The sequence below is a fragment of the Lasioglossum baleicum genome, chromosome 6 (assembly GCF_051020765.1).
Source record: "Lasioglossum baleicum chromosome 6, iyLasBale1, whole genome shotgun sequence".
Lineage (NCBI taxonomy): Eukaryota > Metazoa > Arthropoda > Insecta > Hymenoptera > Halictidae > Lasioglossum > Lasioglossum baleicum.
The window spans coordinates 2,327,163-2,347,710 of NC_134934.1; the positions used below are offsets into that span (position 1 = coordinate 2,327,163).

A 20,548-nucleotide genomic window follows, 5' to 3' on the forward strand; every position below is an offset into this window, starting at 1 on the left:
ATCCGGGACGATCCGCAATATTCGTCTTTGTCTCCGTTGCCTCGCGAAACCATCGCCAGAACGAATGGTTGTGGATTCTCGGTCAGACAGGACGCGAGGGTTCGGAATATATTTCCGATTTTCGGACAAATAGGTCTTGAATCATTTTTCTGGAGTCTGCGGGATGAAGAGGACTAGGTACTGGAGTATAGTTGACTTGTGCGAATGCTGAGGAGATTTGGGAGGACGTTGTTGAACCTTGAATGTTCCACCTTCCCTTCTACGACGCTATTTGCCACCCCTCCACCATGGCCCGGTCACATGACGTACTGGCAGAGAGGGGGTAACTTTTTTCCCTCAACTCGAGTCAATTCTCCTGATCTGGCGACTCTAGCTAGGAGTAGGTTGTCCTACAATGAGAGTGAGGTTAGGTCTGTTATCAAGTTTTCTAACGTGCATCCTGAACAAAGTTGCTGGAACGTTCAAAGTTCAGTTTCTAATTATCTCATTTTCTTCAGTGTCGGTAAATTTGCAAAATTAAATTTGAGGTTTTGACGATAGTTAATTTAAAAAAGGCGCTGAATACGAAAATTTTAGAAATTGTGTGCCAGACGAAGAAGTTGAATTTTGGATTCCAGAACCGTAAACTCGACGTCCTTCGCGCGTCGTTCGCTCTGTCCTCTCAATATCCTGCGAGCTTCCCGGGATTACTCATCCTTATTCATCCTGCGGTGCTATAATTAGAGCCGGCGTTACACGCGAGATTAAACTCCGAGGATAACGCGCAGCAGTCGACTCGTGGCTGGTTAATTCTTGTTATACTGCCTGTTAGGTCCGGGTATAAAAATGATGGTAGTTGCACTGGGGAACTCTGTGGGAATTCACGCATTCTGCACAATTTTCACAAAAGAAAAATTAGAATGTTCAACTCTAATCAAATTCCTTCATCATTGAATTTGTGAAAGAAGGTTAACACAATAATTTGTTGCGTTTAATCGTTACAGAATTTTGAAAGCTCTTACTTTATGACGTAAGAAAATTACCTTCGAGCGGAAACGTATTGCTTTTATTAAGATAATAAAGGAAAGACTTCCAAGGATTTTGATCGAGAAGGGGATTTTACATTTTAATGGCTTGTAAAGGGCTTTTAAAATAGATTAGGAGAATTTCGGAGCGAGTCAGTTTTCCGTATTTACAAAGCTATCTTCATAAACGAGTGCTCCATCGAGACGTCAAGTCGACTCTTTATTGTCAAAGACCCTTTATCATCGTTCCACGCCCTATTTCAAGATAGACCGAGAGACGAAGCTGCGAGATGATTCACCGAATTCCTGTTTCGTGATCGCGGCGGAGGCGAAAGCAGCGAAACGACAACTGGCAAAGGCGAGTCAGTCGAGACAAAGGAGCAGCCATGGCAATGCACAGTGCACGCACATTTTTGCGCAACAGGTGGCCATCAGTCGCAAGCGGAGATTGAGTTAGAAAAGTCATTTGAACAGTGAGCTTGATATCCCGCGGGACTTGGTATGAACATTCGAATCAAAGATTCCTTATACTTTCGATTTGGAATGATTCGATTTTGAAATCAGTCGGATGGAAACATAACGGGAACACAATTAAAGCTAGAGGTTGGAAAACGCGGAGCGCTTCGTTGCCGCGACCTCCTTTCGAACTGATATCCTCGGTCGTTAGGAATAACGATGATCACCGCGGCTTGGGCTACGGTCGAATTCGATTTAATTCAAGTTGGATGCAAACTGCTTTTGCCCGCGATACAGCGCAGTAATGAACGCAGTGCCCAAAAATGACTGGGTTTACGAGTTTACGATAGCTGAAGTACCTGGAAGCTCGAGTATTGGATCTCGTTTTATTTATCTAGAGAGGGTCTCCATCCCAACCAGAAAACGAACTTAAGGGTACCGGCGCGCCCAGGCAAGAGTGTGATGGCACACACACACACATCGCTAGATCCGAATATACGTATATGAAATTGCAAGGTTTTTATACACAAAATGACGTTTCAACATCGCAATAAGGAGCTCTAATTATAAATTATATAACGTATAATGTACGACCTGCATTATCAACCGTATTCCAGTAGCACCAGTGGTGCTACTAGTGCAAAATTTCGGAACCTCGAGGTGGTGTATTTTTTTCCAACCCATTTTTCGTGTTTGAATAATTAATTAATCAACTAAAAATACACTCCACCGCCTTTGTACATGTCCTGGCTATGTCGATGTAGAGCGATTTTTTTCGATTCGAACGATAAATCTGTCAATATTTACGAAAATCAGTCAGTGGCGGCCATCTTGTGATATCATTTGCTTCGGATGCCTCGTGACAGGCGGTATCAGCCGAATGTTACAAATTATTCCTCAATTACGTAAAAATAATATGCATTTTGGACTCTGGACAGACATAGATTGGACTTTTAGGAATCACAATAGACCGCGCTTCTGCACTCCTCATTGCGATGTTCAAGCGTCATTTTGTGTATAAAAAAACCTTGTAATTTCATATACGTATATGCGGATCTAGCGATGTGTGTGTGTGTGTGTGTGTGCCACCATACTCTTGCACGGGCGCGCCGGAGATTGTACATGGAGCTAGCAGATATGTAGTAGGTGGCGCTGGCAGATAACACGTGAGGCTAGTGGGTAATGGACGGAGCTAGTAGGCAACGGGCGGAGCTTGCAAACAGTAGGTGAGACATAAATAAAAAAATTTGAAGGTCAAAACTGTCCCCCCCCCCCAAATTTTTTAACGTTCCAGAAGTTGTTCTGCTTTGATGTTTCCGGCCACCCGTTGTGCAATTCGACGAAGCAAGCGGTATGTAAAAAAGCAGCCCGCCGCTGGTTGATTTCATCAAGCCGGCGCGGTCTGGTGGCCGGGATAAGGAGCTCGCGACTTGAAATGCAAATTCGAATGGATAGACGCCGACGTTTACGAGATCAACGGACCAGCCGGCCGGGTTAAGTTAAGAGCATAAAACTGAACGATATGGCGGCTAAAAGAAACCTCGCAAGCCCGGCGAGTCCGTTAAGGAATTAAATCTGCATCTAAAATTCAAGTCTCGGTTTCATTTTTCCCGAGGAGCAAATTCTCATAGGAGAGTGGCTTTCCCGTTTTCGAAGCGGGAACTGCCGAGACCGAGCAATTCGTCCCGTTGTATCCGAGTTAGGCGTTTAATCACGCTGATAGCATTGTCATCCCGTGGAACCGTAATCTATTACCGCTAACGTTCCACAAACACCGGGGAAAATCACGGCGGGCGGGATGAAGTTTTGCGGCGAGCGTTCGGACGACCGAAAAAGGGTCTCGCTATTACAAGAATCCTTCCCGAGCCGCGGAAATTACGATGTCTACCAACTCGCAAAGCATATCTGGCTCGCATACATCATCCTGATCGTACCCACCAGTCCTGCACCACATCTTTACATCACTCTAAACCCGCCGTCCAAGCCCCGGCAAAATTTTTATTCAAAAACTCTGGGCAGAACGGTTTCGGGATTTTATATCGCCCGGTATTAAAACACTGCCGCCAGCCCGGCGTGTATCCGCTCGTCCCACCGGCAATAACAATTTCCTTTTATATTTATTGGACACGGAATTACCGTTATTAATCTTCGTAGTTTCCCCTGACTTCAGCGCCAGTTACTGTCCCGCTTCGTGTGCACAATATGAGTTAAGAAGGTAGATAAACGATACATAAGTAATTGCAATGCTTCCTCTCTGACAGTATTTTACCTTTAACATTCTCATTAACATTTAGAATGAAACAATGATGTTGGAATTTCTGAATGCGCCATTCAAACGAGAAATTAATTGATATTCATTTGTTTGCATGGTATTGCAGGAGCGAGAGGTACACTGGAGGACTGCTTTCGAGGAAATCATAAATGTTTGTCATACTTTCCATAAATCGTCCTGTATATATCAGAAAATGTTCAGTTGCTTCTACGTAAGCTGCTTTGAAAACCGAGCCAAATAGTCGCAACACTTTCTACAAATCATCCCTTAGGAACGCAGAATCTTCACCTTGGCTTGTGCAGTATACCTACACTGTTTTAAACCTGGATCAAATTATTTTCTACGTTTCATCTCTTATACAAATCATCTCCTAAAAAATCCCCCATAGAACAACTATGCATTGTTTTAAATCTGATTCAAACTAGGAACAGAAAATCTGCACCCCTTTCTGTACATCTATGCACTGTTTTAACTTTGATTCGCATATTTGTCACACATTTTACAAACTATCTTCAGAAAGTCTAAACCTCTTTCCGAGCAAGCAGCTGCTTCAACGTCTGACTTTTTACGAATCATTCTCAAAAATCGTCTGTCGGCATCAGGTCCGCCACCTCAAAGAACTCGAACAATCGACAGTAATGGTCCCAACAAATAATTAGCAGAGGCGTCCAGGTCCTCAACGGAATCGTTTCGATGATGCACGGGATGGAAGGGCCCGATTAAGGGGTTCCGGGTGGTGTCATCGTGCCGGGAACGAGCGTCGGAACCCGGCCACGCCAGGAACGTTAATTGGCTGCTCGTTATTTTTCACTTCGATCCCCGGGGCTCGACATTCGAAGTCGGTTAGCCGTGATATCGGAAAACAATCAAAAGTCACTCACACCACACAGCAACCCCCCGAGGCCCGAGTCTCATCCCTTACACACGTTCGATGCCTCGATGCAGGAGAACCCCTGCCCCATTCGTGACCTCAGGTTAATTCGGATCGTATTTCCTCCCTTTCGATATTTCCGACGCTCTCTCACTTCGCCTCCACCCCACCCACTCCTTTTTCCTCGCCACCGTGTGTTAACACATCCCTTTTTACGCGCTTCTTCCATTTCTTACTTTTTCTCGATATTTTGCCCTTGTTCCCTCGTTGCAACTTGCAATTTCTTTATTAACACTAGAATTACGAGACCCGTCTTCGAAAAATATTTCTCATTTTTGGAAACTCGTGTGCAGCTTTTACAAAATAAACAAAGGGTGGACATATTCATCTGCAAGACTCCAGTGAAAAATATTAAATCATTTTTTGGCTACTGTATTTTTACAGGAAAGGTATAAATGTATTTATTTCAACTTCCACGTTCCAGATCGAATAACCGCAACATTGTTCCACAACTCTGTGAGCAAGATCATTCCTTCATTATTTCTTAAACGTTTAAGATTTCATTACCCGTCTCCATTAAGAAGTATACTCTTCTTTCATCTTCGTTCCAGAAAGATCACACCTTTGATTCAATATTTCAGTCTAGACGGCCCAAGACTTCATCCAAGATTTTTCTCGATAAAGTATCAGGATACCTCGGTACTCTGTTGCATTTCTCTACGTGTAGCTTCTACCACGAGGCTTTGGAGAATATTCTTCCATTCCGCTTGTGTATCTTTATTTTCTTTCCTCTTTCCACAGCTTCCTTAGATTTGATTCATCGTACCCTTCATTTCCGAAAGGTTTTTCCGTACTTCCACCCTTTCCTGTCGCTCTCCCGCATTTCCCCGGCTTGCCATATCCCTTTGCCTTGTTTTCCCTTTCCGTCTCAAGGCAGTGTCCCTTCTATTTTCGCAGGTGGGGAGCAAAAAGCCGATGAAAAAAGAGAAGGCGAACGGTCTGCGGGTAGCTGGTTCGTCGGAGGACGTGCGGAACGTCGTCGACGTAAAATACGAGCACGACGGGAAAACGGATCCCGTTCCCGTTCCCGTTCCTTCGGGACTGTGGTGTAACGTGCCTCGTTAAGCTAACGCAATTTATTCCTGACGTTTCCGATCGTCGAGAATTACAAGCCTAAACCGACGCCCGATATTGAGCGCGCGTCTAATAAGCCTCGGGCAAGTTATGGTCGCGAAAAAATGCTCCACCCTCCTCGTCTTTCAAAAATGTTTGCGTCGTAGAAATTTGTTGCTTGTTCCTATGACAGAGTCTCGGTTAACACTTCGTTTAACGTCCAGGCAACTCGGATTAAAATTATGATCGGATCGCAGTACAAAATTATAAGAAATACTCGAATATAAGGAACACTTAATATCGATTATGTACCCCACGTGCACGAGTGCCAGTCTCGCCGTTTCACCGCATTCTTGTGGCGTTGCAAATTTCCATGCACGATACATTTAACCCCTCGAGCATGAATCACGAGTCTGAGTCTGCGAAAAATCGCTTTATCAGTCGATCGCTGGTTGTTCCTTAATAATAAAACAACTTTTTTATTTGTCACGAGAAATTGCCTTGTAATGCCGCCGAAGGAACGTTCAGCGATTAACATATTCGATCGTACGTATCCAAGTAACGATACAATTTAACAATTTAATATGTGACATTTCATAGAAATTAGGATAACAATCCATTTTTGTTCTACACGTGATATCAATAAATTTTGTTTCATTTTAAAGAAACACATTTCACAACATAGACATGGAGGGGTCGATCATTGTACAGTATGTGGAAATAGTAAATCGGTAAATTTTGGTTGTACAAAGTATTCGTATACCATTTAAAAACGAATAACTTTTTCAAGATGGGATTCAACAGCTTGAGTGTTTTTGAGACGTTAGAAAGATTAGTTTACTGACTCATGTGTAAATAATTGTTTTAGATATACGTTTTTAGACGTGTACGAATACTTTGCACAACCATTGTAAGTAAAATTGTGAAATCGAAGAGGTCGCGAAGCACGAGATCGAAGAGAACTAATCCCCGCTCGACGACTCTTCACGAGGAAGCGGTTTGTTTGCGTTTGTGCGAGGCACGGTTCATTAGCACGCGATTCGTTCGTGTTATCGTTGTTGGGATCGGTGCCGTTTATTGGAAAACCCGTCGCAAGCGGGATCGTCGATCGTTTTCCCGTCGACCTGCGCAAGCTTTTAATTTCCATCGCGATGTTTCTCTAATTTCCGGCCTGTCTCGGCAACACCCCCTCCGCTCACCCCCTGCGAAACCACTAGCTGGGTAATAATTTACGCGAAAAAAGCTGGACCGAGAATTTTCAGGATTTTCGTCTACCGGCTCTGCCTCTTCCCCATCCCCTTTTCCTGCGATCCGACGCTTTGATATGCAAATACCATGAGAAACGAGCGCGACAAGGGTGGAAAATGGGGGCGAAAAATTGTGTAATAGAATGACACGACGCGGAGATGCTCCCCAGGGCGAGTTAACCAGCGGAGGGGGAATTAATACTATGAAGATTTCGGTTTTTGGGGTTCCCGTGCGGCTTCGAGGAAGATGATAGCGTTAATGTCTTAACAACGGGGTCGGTTGTGCATCCACAGTTGACGAAAATCAGGCAGAATTAGTCAAATGCAATAGAACTGAAATAATACTTCGATTGTTCTCAATGTAGTCAAATGATTCATTTAATTCTGAATTAGAAATTATTAGATCCTCCTTTGTCCTTTATCATATTGCTTTTTAAAATAGTTTCCTCCTCCAATAAGGGAATTCCCCGGAGCTAATACGAAAAGTGTTCCCCACGAAAATTCCGTGCCTTACATCGATCCGCGCCTTTCGAGAACTTGGGTAATGAATTCGGATCATTTGTTCCCTTCCTCGACGAAATATCCGAATCGTTTAAGAACGCGAGGACTCTCCCGAAGTTCTCCCATCGATTTCAACGAGACGGCAAACTTTTAATCGTGTTTTCTCATTGATAATTACGATTCCTGTAGATATAGAAGAAAAAAGAACAGACAATACGCAGCTGTTAAAAATGACTCGCCGTTAACCCTGAGCGATGCGGCGGCGTTAAATTTAATTCTGTACCGGGAGACCCTGTCCTCGGCAGTTATTAATTAAACGGCTGTCGTCGCATGTCTGTTATACTATTAATAACTTGAAAAAATTATGCAATGTGGATTAGCATCGAGCCGAAGTGGAAAATAGGTTTAATAATTTAAACATATATCAGTATAGACTAAAGATTTTGCAGCTGCGTCTAAAGAGAAAAATCAATTTTTAGGACATGTCATTTTTCAATAATACTCAGTGCTGAGATATTTGTAGAGACTCAAAGTGCTCTAAAAATCCAATAATCTCTTGAACAGTTTTTAGAGTCCTTTGATAGACTTTGCAAGCCTGTAGACTTCAGAGGCTCCGTAGAGCCTCTGAAAGAATCCTGGATGGCTGTGGAGGAGCCTTAATGTACTCAAAGGACTTTACCGCTCTGAAAAGAATCCCGAAGGCTCTGGCAGAATGTTTAAAGTCCAAAAAGTGCTTTAGCGATCCTTAGAGAATTTCTATATGGTCTCCAACAGACTCTAATTTTTCTTTAAGGATCCATTTTGTTCCCAAAAGATGATTTTCAAATCCGATAAGAACTTTAGAGTCTCTCGTAGAATTCTCAGAAATACATGCACAAACGTTAAAAACTGAAACTATTTTTGGAAAACATTTTGTTTCACGTTCCAGGAAACATTTTGCGAAACAGAGCTCCACAATGTCTTTTGTTCTTCCCTCTGTCCTCGCGATTTAATTACACAAATATCCTCGAATACTTCCGTGGAACGCCGACGCGGCCGACGAGGGTTTCCCGATTGAATAAATTTTTCCCTAATAAATATTCCCGGCCACGCGAATTCAGTTAGGTCGATCGCGTTACTTCACCACGAAAAAAGAAAGCTATTCGGGAGGGAGGGGGATCGGTTCGGGTTGAGGAGAGGAGGGTGCCAGAGAGTACTCCTCGATCCCCTCCGATCGCGATTTCATACGTTGTTACCAAGACACTGTCTGCTGAAAAATACGTTCGATCGATTCTCCTTTTCTTCCTCTCTCTCCCTCTGTACCTCGCTCCGCTGTCTGCTCGCAGCTTTCAAGGACCTCGGAGGGTCGCACGTGGCGAGGATTTCAAGCATTCGCTCGCGAGGATCCACGCTCCTGTCTCTTCCTTCCGATTCACGGCACCGACTCCACGAAATTTATCCCTTTAAGTGGTACGTGCCGACAAACGCGAGCTGTCTGAAAATTCGAGCATTAGACGAGCAGGAAAAAACGACTTGCCCCATCCCCGGGTTGTTCAACTCCGTTCTTAACATTCCCTTTTATGTCGGAATTAAAATTTTCCATTTACTGCGGATCTTGATGCGAAATAAAAAAATGTTTGTATTGATCGCAAAACGCGGGAGCCAAATAAAAAATTTCCTTCTTCTTTCAATGATTCTATTAAGTTGAAACTTATACAGTGATATCCTTAAATCTTTTTAATATGTTTATAAATGCTTAAATCTTTCTTATAAATGCATAAAATCCGCAATCTTGCAGTGAACGACATTGTAGGTAAATGATTTTCTAATGCAGCATAACGATGAAAAATTCTGGCAATAATATGTATAGGTTAGATAATAAATATAACTGTCCTTTGTCAGACACCTTCCATCCTTGATTGTAATGAATATTCTCTCTTAAGGGACGATCGGGCTCCTAAAGAAACACGAGTTGAATATTTATCCAAGCTCTCCGAATCAAATCAAGAGTACATAGATTTTCTTGCGGACGTTTCTATGAGCTTTGCCGAACGTGCCCCGCCATCAGGGTTTGACACAATATTAGCGGAAGCCGAACAAGTCTTGGACCGCCTGCAGGTACCATCTGCGTCCGCGGAAGAAACGCGGGCGGGCGGAGGCCACGCAAAAATGAGCGATCGTGATGAACAGTCTGTTTACCGAGGAGGGAAGAAATACTCGGAGCGTTGTGGAAGTTGGCGTGACTGACAGAAACCGATTGCTTTCGTGACCCCGTTCGAGGAGCGGGGATCGATGGACCCGCGGGATAAATCATAGTAGGTTAGGCGATCGATCCAAGAAAAATAGAGGGCGAGAATATCGTTAACACTCAAAACAGTTTTACAAAATCGCCAACCTGTAGGTAGTGTTGAACGAGAAACCGAAAGAATGGGTTTCGATCAGACGGTGAAAGACTAATTATTGCCGTAATTACACTCGGTCCTGATCGATTCCCAGAGCAAATTAAGTCGGGCAGAATTTTTCACCGGGACGAAAACAGAGTTATTAGTCACGGTTAGACTTCTTGCGATCGTGTCTCGATTATCTTTCCCGCAGGCCGCAAAAACAGTTGTACATTGTTTTAGGGGAATTACTTTCTTGATTTAGCGGCCTGCGGAGCCAAACGGGAGCCCGTACTAATGGCCGGCGATAAATTTCCGGCGTTACGGGCATTAGAGCAAACGACGCCTTCGGGACAATTGTATGCGCCGTAGTTTCGCGGAGATGCGCTTCAATTATTATTATTATACCGTTTTTATTGCTCCTGGGTTTCGCAAAACCATTAAAAATATGCTCGCTACCAGCCCCGCCGAGCAGGAGAAGTGATATAGTGACTTTTACACGGCCAGCGAGTAGAATAAGACCTTCGTGCGACTTTTATGAAACGCTTTGTAAAAATTGCAAACGAGAAATAAATTGTTACTGCCATTTAAGAGTATATTATATTCCAAAGAAGACGAGAAGGTTGTTATGCTTTTCTTAAACATTTTGCGATATCAGGGAGGAGGAAGACTGCAAGTGCATAAAACTGCGATCTATTGAACAGGCAAGTAGTATATGTCAGCCATTCGTCTGATTCAAGCAAAGTACAATAGAACATCCGCTGCAACATAGAATAGAATAATCACTGATCAGCAAGTAAAATAAGACAACCACTGGCTGTGCAAGTGAAATAAACCAACCATTAATTTAGACGAGGGGAGTAAGACAATGCTTGGCCAGACAAATGGAATAAGTATAATGCTGCCAGTTTACACAAAAGTAGTACAAGTCAGCTCAGACAGTTCAGATAAAATTATTTCTAGCGAAACAAATAGTGTAACCATTATTTAACTAAACCAGGAATACAATAGTAAACAGCCGTCCATAAATATTTCGCCACCAGGCGCACCATTGCACAGAGTTTTCAGTTGTACCACGTTCGTTCCAATGGAACAGCGAGAGGATAAAAATCCCGGTACGAGTACTCTATGACCGTTCGCTGATCCCTCCAAACGTTTGTAATTCCGGGATCTTCAAAAACAAGTAAATATCGGACACAGAGAACATCCGTCTCCGGCGCGGCACGGAAATCCGAAATATAACGCCGCTACTCTTCGTTTCTCGTTCAGAAAATATACTTCGCGAGTCGTGACGATTGAAACCGTACAAAAGAGAAGAAGATCGTTTACCGACTGCTCGAAATGATTGTTTTTCTCGAGGAGACGATTAAATTTCATTCCATAATTTCTCAAACTATCGTCGCGCTAAGAGGATTGCAGCGCGCTTTGCACCGATTAGTTCAAGCTCCCTTTCATGCGTAAGCTTCCTTACTTTCATGGAACGAACGCAATGGCGATTGAAACTGGCTCTGCTCGCGAGGAGAATGCTCTACCAACGCGATTCTACGGTTGCTCAAGTTTACTATTATTTATTAAAATGATCAGGTTCTAGCTTTAAATCGTTATAACATCGGCTACAGTCGCTATTTCTGTTTCGAAGTTGCCGAATCAATTCAAAATTAGTTTCAAATTGATACATTCGCCAGTTTCGTTTCAAAAAATCCCCAATCTTCCGACCATCGACGTAAAGGAGCTCTGCTTAGGGTATATTCTCGTTGGAAGCTCGCTCGGTCTGCACGCAAAAAGTATACGATTTTAACGAGATTTCGAGGTGCAGTCGGAACTTCGTGTTCCGGGCCACGGCGTTCGCGGACGGATGCATCGGGCCGCAATATGCAGGTTGCGTCGGTGGTGTTTGCCGAGCTCTCCGCGACGGCACTTTGCAACGGGAACTCGTTTCGTGTTACGGGATGCTGTCGCGACGGGATGCGCGGCTATTCCGCGTATGACGCCGGTGTAACACACTGCCAGAAAAATAAAAAGACCGCAACAGTCACGTCTCGTCTATCCGCGACGGAAAAATCCGGCTAACTCGGACGCGAGTCCGAGCCTCGGCAGAAATACACGAGCCAACCACAGGGCCGCGTTAAAGGGGACGTTCGCCCGAGAAAGTCTCTCTCCCTTTCGAAATCTGCGGCCCGTCTCGTGGAAAAAGAACCGAGGAACACACTGGAGTTTACGAGCTGTTCTACGACTGACGAGACAAACGAAGAGCTAGTGATTCTACGTGTCGGAGCGGAGACAGAGTGGTTCCAGGTTTCTGAATCCGTTGTTGAGATGAAGAGTAGCATTGATATTGAAATGCTGCTTTTACAAAGATACGGCCAGTGTAAAAACACGTTTTTGCGATTGCTGTTTTATTAAGATTTTTTTTCTAAATATTTTTCAAACTCGTGTGATTATGGTTAATACACGCTTTGAACCAGCTCCGCTTCTACCCTTACATTTACGTCTTTTCATTTTATTTCTTCCAGTTCTTTTATCTTGTCGCTGCTTCTAAGGAGACTGTATATTACCCAGGAAATGGTCTGCACTTGTGTCTATTAGACATCTCGGACTCGAGTACTTTCACGGCGCAATTGTCTTTCTAATTTGCCTTTTGTTAAGTTTTTGTTGCGAATAAATTGATCTTCCTATTTCCCTCTCGTTTGCCTCCTCAATATTCTGTAAAGTGGCAATTATCTGTGAAGATTGTTATTCAGTCCTGTGACACGTTTCTCGCTGAATCACTGTATCACGTAAACTTTTCACTGAATCACCGTGTTACTCAGATTTTTGGCATTTCATGCAAGTCAGAAATTTTCTTCGGCTGGCTAAACGGTGTCTCGCAATAAAAAGTAATTGTACAATTAGTTGTGGCTCGTACACCTTCCCCATAGGCTGTAGATATGCTGATAGAACATTCAATTATTTCACACAGCTAGGTGGCCACTATCGATCGAACAAACACGAGAAACGAAAGGAAGATTTCTACGAAAGACAAAGATCGATCAATACTATTACTCATTCGGCGTTCGACGCCCTCGTTGCTGACTAATACAAAATACCTCGCAGGAAATCAAGCCATACCGTCCCAGAAATATGCTCTGCAACCCTAAGACCACTGTAGGATCATACAAAAATCCCACGCGAAAATACGTGAATCATTTCGCGGAGAAAAATTACTATTTGACACGAAAACAAAATCTTAGAACTTGGTTGCATAAGTTACTTACATAATTAAATTAATCAATTTAATACTACTGAGCTACCAAAAATTCGTTCCACAGTAATAATTTTCTGCAAAAATTTGTTAAACATATTTTGAGTCCCACATTTTTAAGACACACTGTAGAAAAAAATTTTTTCCATAACAAAGCAGCGGTTTCTCGAACCCAACTCTTCACGATGTTGCACCTCAGAACGAGCGTCGACACGTCGCTCAGGGATTATGAATCACTGTAATAGAACCATAACATCGCACGCCATGCATCATCACTACAACATAAGGTAGTCGTACGACGTGGACTACCAACGTTGCACATTGCACATTGCACATTGCACACGTGCGACCTTCATTTACTAGTGGCGCGTACAATCCGCTTTCTATGCTGGCGCGTTCACGTGCATACGAGCGTGCATACACGCAATATGCGCTTTCAGATACTTGGTGCGGCCGTCTTGTGCGAGAAACCGCTCATGAAAAGCGAAAATTGTCAAGAATTTACAAAAATTTAACAAAATTCTTCAGCACCAAATCCCGCAAGTTTTGAAAAATAAATAATTTTATCCATCTAAATGAAGACTGGGACTCCTGTATTTTTGTATAAACATCCCTTCAGCTGTTGCGTTTGAAAAAATTTTCGAAGTTGAACAATTTGAAACACCCCTATGAAAAATTTGAATAAATTAATATACATGGTATCCTGCTATATTTAGAGCAGCAGGATATCTCGGAAGACGTTGTCGTTATCAAAAAAGTGTTCTTAGAAAAGTTGTTTGATATGACGGGCTACATTACGTAGTGTTAATTGTTTAGTTGTGAGTGGAGTGGTGGAGGAGATTTGAGGATCAATCTATTTTTTTTTTAATGGGATATTATATTTTTTCTTCAGAAAATAATATCAGGTACTGAGACAAATCCAAAAAGGTTGATAAAAAGGTAGATCGTTAGCTTACGTTCTGCATCGACCGACAGCCGACAGCCAGCAGCCGCTGCTGAGTGGCGTCGAATCGGCTGGCTGTCGGCCGTCGGTCGATGCAGAATGGAAGCTAACAATTTACCTTCATCAAAATCAGAATAATATCATGCAGCACCTCTTTGGATTTGTCTCGCTACCTGCTATTATTTCCTGAAAAAAAAATATAGCATTCCATTAAAAAAAAAATAGATTGATCTTCAGATCTCCTCCACCACTCCACCCACAACAAAACAATTAATACTACATAATGTAGCCCATCATACCAAACAACTTTTGTAGGAACACTTTTTTGGTAACGACGAATATATTTAATAATCTCATACGCCCTTAGCATTCTCGGTGGTCGTGTTGCAATTTAATTCAATTAATGCAAGAGGAAAATAAGAATGGACAAAATCTCCCGTTTTTAGTGCAATTATTTCGGAGAAGCGTATGAGGATTAAATAAATAATGAGTTATTGGGTTGTCCGAAAAGTTCGTGCCGATTTTCGGTAGGTGGTATAAGGACACAGGTCTGAATATATCAGAATATATACATATATACAAAAATTCCCTTAAATTCCTTTTCGCCGAAAAACCTGAGAAGTTCTGGAAGGACAGAACTTTCAAGTTGCCTGAAAGATGGAGAAAGGTTGTGGAACAGAATGGAACCTATATAATTTAATAAATGTATACCAAAATTTAAATGTGCAGCGTTTCAATTTTCCTTCAAAAACAGCACGAACTTTCCGGACAACCCAATAAAAATAAGTTGCAATTAGAAATTTGGAAAGGCAGCTCTAGCAATTAGCGTCGCAATTAGAGGGAGTGTACGTAATGGAACGATAGATTCTTCAAAACCATGAGGCACGCTGTTCAAGCCCACGTATATTTTGTATAATCAGCTTACACGAGCAGCATGCTAGGGCTGCACGCGGAGCGTGTTCCGCGCTGATATCGACGTTAACGGACGCATTTTGCACGCTTAATAGTAGCATCGCGATTTACGGGTATAATGCTACCTGCCGATTAATCGAGTCCTCCACATTTTCGACGCTCAACCGCCAATTCACGCGTTTCTTTTGACGATTTAAGCCGACTCGATAATTAATTAATAATGCGCCGACTGGAATAATTTATATCCTCCTTTTCATGTGACATTCATTCTGCACATAATGAACAAATTTTTACGGATATAAGCATTATTTCTACATATATCATACACAAGTAAGTAAACACTAACGTCTTAGTGCGACAGTAATGGTATTTCAGAGTTATTTAAATTGAAATATCTCCTGAACTATTAACTTTTCGACATACATAGGTTAGTACTTTTTTATAACGAATGTCCAGCTGCATCGATTGATGTATTAAAAAATACCTCATTCCATTTAAAAAAATGAAATTGACCTTCACACGTCCTTTACGCGCCCACCTGTAAAGAAAATAAATATACTACATAATATACCCCTTCAGACCATGCAACTTCTGTATACGAAACTTTTTTATGCAACGCATACTTTGGAAGTTATTATAGGTGTGCAAGTTGCGTGGACCACCCTGTACGTATGTGAGAAAAAGTCGATACAAAACAGTTTCCCAATTTTTCTAAAAAAGGATTCGAAACAGGCCTGTAACTTTAAAGACCTTTAAATCACGACATCTGGTCGCCTCGGTACGCGAGTCGCAAGTCGTACTACTCTATTTCGTCCTGGGCACGGATTAAAATTCTCGCGGGCAACTCCTACGGAATATTTCTCGCGAGTTTCGCCGATTTCGTCACAAGTTAGTCGACGTCTGGGCAATAAAACGGCGTGAATGGATCGCAGGGCGAACTCTCTCCGGGCGAGTTTCGTGGCCCAGTTTCGAGCCGCGACGACGGCCCGTATTAATAATTTCAAGCAAAAGTTGCTCGGCCGGGAACACGGGTACCGGGACACGAAACGCGGAAACGTTTTATTCGCGTTTCGTTACACCTAGACAAATGTTTTAATGAGGAGGGGAGTACGGGTAAGAACGTTCGGCACGGGGATTTCTCACTTCGAACACCCTGTATGCGATAATCCGTAAAGTGCACGTGTTGCCATCGGCCGAGTTGCTTCGCCGGGAACTCTGGCTCTCAGGTATTCCGGTTCAACGGCAACCAACGCGTGGCAACGTAATTCCGAATTTAATGGACACCCAGGTTGAAAGTTTCCCGTGTGTTTCGTATTTTGAATACTTGCCGAGTGCACCGAAAGTTTCATAGACGCACCCGTTTCTGCATTTCTGCATCGTTTTTGAAGTCTATTAAGAATTTCATGAATTCATAGGCTATGATCATCATTAGACTGCGGATCTTTATGCATTAATGGAAAAATTGGTTGGTTGAAATATAAAACAGTCAAACATTAGAAAAATTTAAGAACTTTTTAATGTTGTTTTTAATGTAACAAAAAGTCATTAGGAGATAAAATCAATTTTTGTTTTACTTCTGCTTCCCACGATCAATGCAGAGCATTTTTATTTTCCATAAAGATCCGCAGTCTAATCATCATTGTCAACGCAACAACTTCTTTTTGCAAAACAAAAATTTGTCAATGTTCAACAAATTTTGCAGAAGTGTCCTACTAAATTATTTTACTGTTTTCCATTCGATCAATTCATTTACTAATAACATCAATACATTTACTGATAATAAACAATTCGTTACAACGTATTATTTATTAATGAAAGCCGGAAAGAGTGAACAGGATGGAAAATGGTGGTTTCAGGAATATAACTCTCGAGAAACTGCAGGTGGGACGTATGTAGCTGGCTATTAATCGATTTACGTCGAAGACGCTGCTTAATTAGAAGACTCTAAATAGTCCCGGCTTTCCCCTAATCTCGTCTCGTCAACCTTGAGCCCTCGACTAATTGTAAGCGAGTTATTCGCGTGTAGTTGGAGAACGACGCGAATGCGCGGCGAGACGCCGCAAAAGAACGCGTGAAATTCAATTTTGGAAGCAGCCCTGAAATTACGGGGCACACACGGAATATTGAATCCACCGGGGAGCGGATTACACGTGAATCTCTTTAACGGTGCGTTGTAATTCACTGACGGGATAAAAGCGTTGGAACTTCTGTGGGGGAAATTGAAACCGGTGGCGGAAAGTAAACTCGTTTGAGTGTGCAAAATGCGCAAAGGGTTCGAGCATCAGTTCCCTACCTCCAAGATTAAATATCGTTCAAATAATTACATGTCTAACACAAAAAACCATGTTCGGTACTTTAGCTGTACATAACCAGAATAGTAAGCGAAAAAATGCTATCGCCATTTACCATTTAAATTTAAACTTTTATGAACGCTAAAACACATTCGTAAATTTAACCAAATAAAAGAGAAAACAAATAAAAAATGAAAAATGAACTTGATAAAAATAACACTTCAGGGTACTTGATAAAATATTTACAAATTTTTGCAGCGCAACGTACACGCCATAAAGATCGGGCTTGATAGCTAAGAAATGTAGATTCACAGAATAAAACGTCGTAAATGTTTTTTATTCAAGCTTTCATTTTTTTCTCGAAGAAAATCGAAATACGGGTACTGCGTTGGGAAAGAAGACGTGTAACAAGAAGACAGCGATTGAAAGATAAATTTACGTCCACCATATTCGTCATGATCGGCAAAAATTCGCTCGGGAGAGGGCAACTTCGCTGCCGGGGCGTAAATTATGATCCCCTGAATCTTTTTCCCTGGAATTACAACCGAGAGCCATTGTACGGCTGAAAATTCAATTACGGCTCGGCCCGAATCGACGCGCGTGTAAGTACTTGCTCGCATTATAACCGGCTTACGTTGTTCCAGATTTCACGATGTCCTCTCGATGTAATCTCGCGTGAGCTCTTTGCCCGAATTTTCTTCTGCGCTGCCCGTTCCGCGATCCTATTCCTCCTTGATGATTTCCTTTCCCGAGCGATTATGCTTGACCACTCGAAACAATCGGTCTTAACCCTGCTATGCACCGGCTCAATCGATATACAAATAAAAGAGAAAACTGTAGTTCTTTTTAAGACATTGAGTTGTTGCTTTAATATATAATGCATAAATCTACATTTTCTTTTATCCTTTAAACATGGCGAGATTGCTTTAATGCATAAATCTAATACGAGTGAGAAAAGAGCTCATGTACCGCTTCAAAATGTAGCACAGAATCAGCAGTTTCGATAGCTTGGAAAAGTGAGTGGAGATAACAAAAAAGCTTTAAGAATTTTTCGCCACCGATCATTCGACACCCTTATTCAAAGTGGACTCGCATGGCTGGCGTGCTTCTCGCTCCACCCTCCCTATAAAAGGATCCCAAATTTATGGGCGAGGGTGTTCCTTCCAGCCAGATTCGCTGTAAAATATTCGCCTACAACTTTTACGGTGATCCAAAATCTTTTTTCCCTAAGCAAACGGAAAAGACAGTGGAGTGTCACTGTCTCGAACCCGAACGGGGCCAGTAAACATCACGCGGAAAACACAGCTTTGGCGAAACACGCTTCGGGCGACCGGAGAACGGAAACGACGATAAGAAGAGCTGAGAGAAGATGATACCATCCTATTTCCTTGGAGAAGATGAATTTTCTTGATGCGAGCGGGACTATTGCGGTACCGCGGTTCTGCTAATCTTTTTCGATTATCTTGAGCCGGGGTCTTAATTGCTGATAGGCCGAAAAGACAGGATTTTCTGCAATGGGCCACCTTCGTCGACTTATCAACACAATCATCTGACCAGCACGTAATTCTTTAAAGTTTCAAGATGAATGAACTGGAATTATTATAGCGAGTTTTATAAATTGCAAATTTTGCAGGAACAATTTTAACTACACTAAGTTCTTATTATTCTCTTATGGAGTATTAGTGACTGTGATTTGCAAATACATATTCGACAACACTCTAGGCAACAAATACATCAGCAATATGTGGACAACAAATACATATCATTCATAGTGTAACGTTAAAACTAAGATCAAACCAAATGAAGATCATAGTAAGACCGCCAACTCCTTTACAAGTCTCATCGCGTATTTAGGATTGAATGAAGCAAACATTTCTCAAAAAGCGGCACAGGAACTGGCGAATATTGTAGAGGCACGGTTGATTAGCCAAACAAGTGTCCCGGAATCTCAAAGTAAATAGGGTGTTCCGGCGGTGCCTTTAGGAGCCCTTCAAGTTTCCGAAGTCGTTCGACTTCGGTCCAACTTCGACAGACCTTCGCACAATAGCGGCGAAGAAGTTCCATGCTTTCGGACTGATGCAGACACGCGTGGATAAGCGAAAATAGAAGACGTATTGCCTCTGTTCGAATTATTGTGGACCCTCGAGGTGCAATAATATTCGAAGTTCTTCAACCATTGTTCCCCTGACATCTCCCAGTAGTCGCTGTTAAATAATTACGCGCCTCTTCATTGTTTCTTGATTACAGTGAAGGCTGAAGTAGAGCTTTGTTGTGTCAGGATTGAAATTATAGTCGCGACTTCTATCTGAGACTGAACTTACTCGAAAATAACAGGTATGCTTTACGTTGTACAAATATTATTTATAATGTTGATTGAATATGAAAATTCATTTATATATAATTGTTCCTCATAATAACACCTGTACAATTTCAAATAATTGTGAAATAGAATTGTAGATTCATTGTTAACACAATGAATGCCACGGATGTCATCGGTAATTATCTATCAATGTTTTGATACTGAAATTAGGTAGATTATAGTGTAAGGTGAGAACTTGATTATCCAGTGACTAACAATTGTTATTAATAACGCTGGTGGCCTCTGTGAATGAAATAGGCGAAACTTGTATGGAACGCACAAAATCCGTGTGGCAGTCTACGTGTTAATGAAAAGTTAGTTTCTACTGACCTCTCCCTCCATGATCCGATGACGCTCCTTCCACTTCGCTAATTATCGTTAGTGTTAGTATTTGATGATTGTTTTCGCAACATGTTGGCACACATCTCGTTGTACACTTCGGAAGAAAATAAATCGCAGTCGAAGAACTGTGTGATCGCTTCCAGTCCACAAACTGCTCCACATCTTCCGGTTCCTCTTCGTCTAGATGCTGGCAGCTGATACACTAACGGCTGACGCTGAAATGTTCCGACACACGCGGAAAGTCGCGTAGGCGAACGATTCCTCTTCGCCCACGCGACCTCAAGTACTATATTGGGTGTCCAAGGTAAACGCGTCGCAAGAAAAACTAATTCCCAGGAAACTCAGAGATTTAAGAATCTCGAAAATTTAAGAAGCGTAATGATTTATGTCGAGGAAGCGAACTTTGGTAGCTGCCGTTACTTCAAAGCGATTACGATCTCGCGAAGTGCATTTTAAAGTAGAAAGTTCTGTGAAGAATAGAGCGAGCCTGTATTTTGCGACAGAATATTTTCCAATCTGATTCGCGCAACGGAAAATTGATCGTTGGGCCTTTTTATTTATTGAATAATTTTCTAAATCTTTTTACTATATCTTCTTACCATTTACATTATTTTACATAATCTTTGCTGGTTCTAC

General features: G+C 42.1%; 1 protein-coding gene across 1 annotated transcript in view; it reads right to left on the reverse strand.

The window, feature by feature from the left end:
- Window positions 1-20,123, reverse strand: part of LOC143209360 (uncharacterized) — a 78,352-nt gene extending 58,229 nt beyond the window's left edge. The window contains exon 1 of the mRNA XM_076424859.1: window positions 19,901-20,123. The gene's annotated coding sequence lies outside the window, so the exon portion shown is untranslated. The remainder of the gene's footprint in view (window positions 1-19,900) is intronic.
- Window positions 20,124-20,548: the final 425 nt, after the last annotated feature.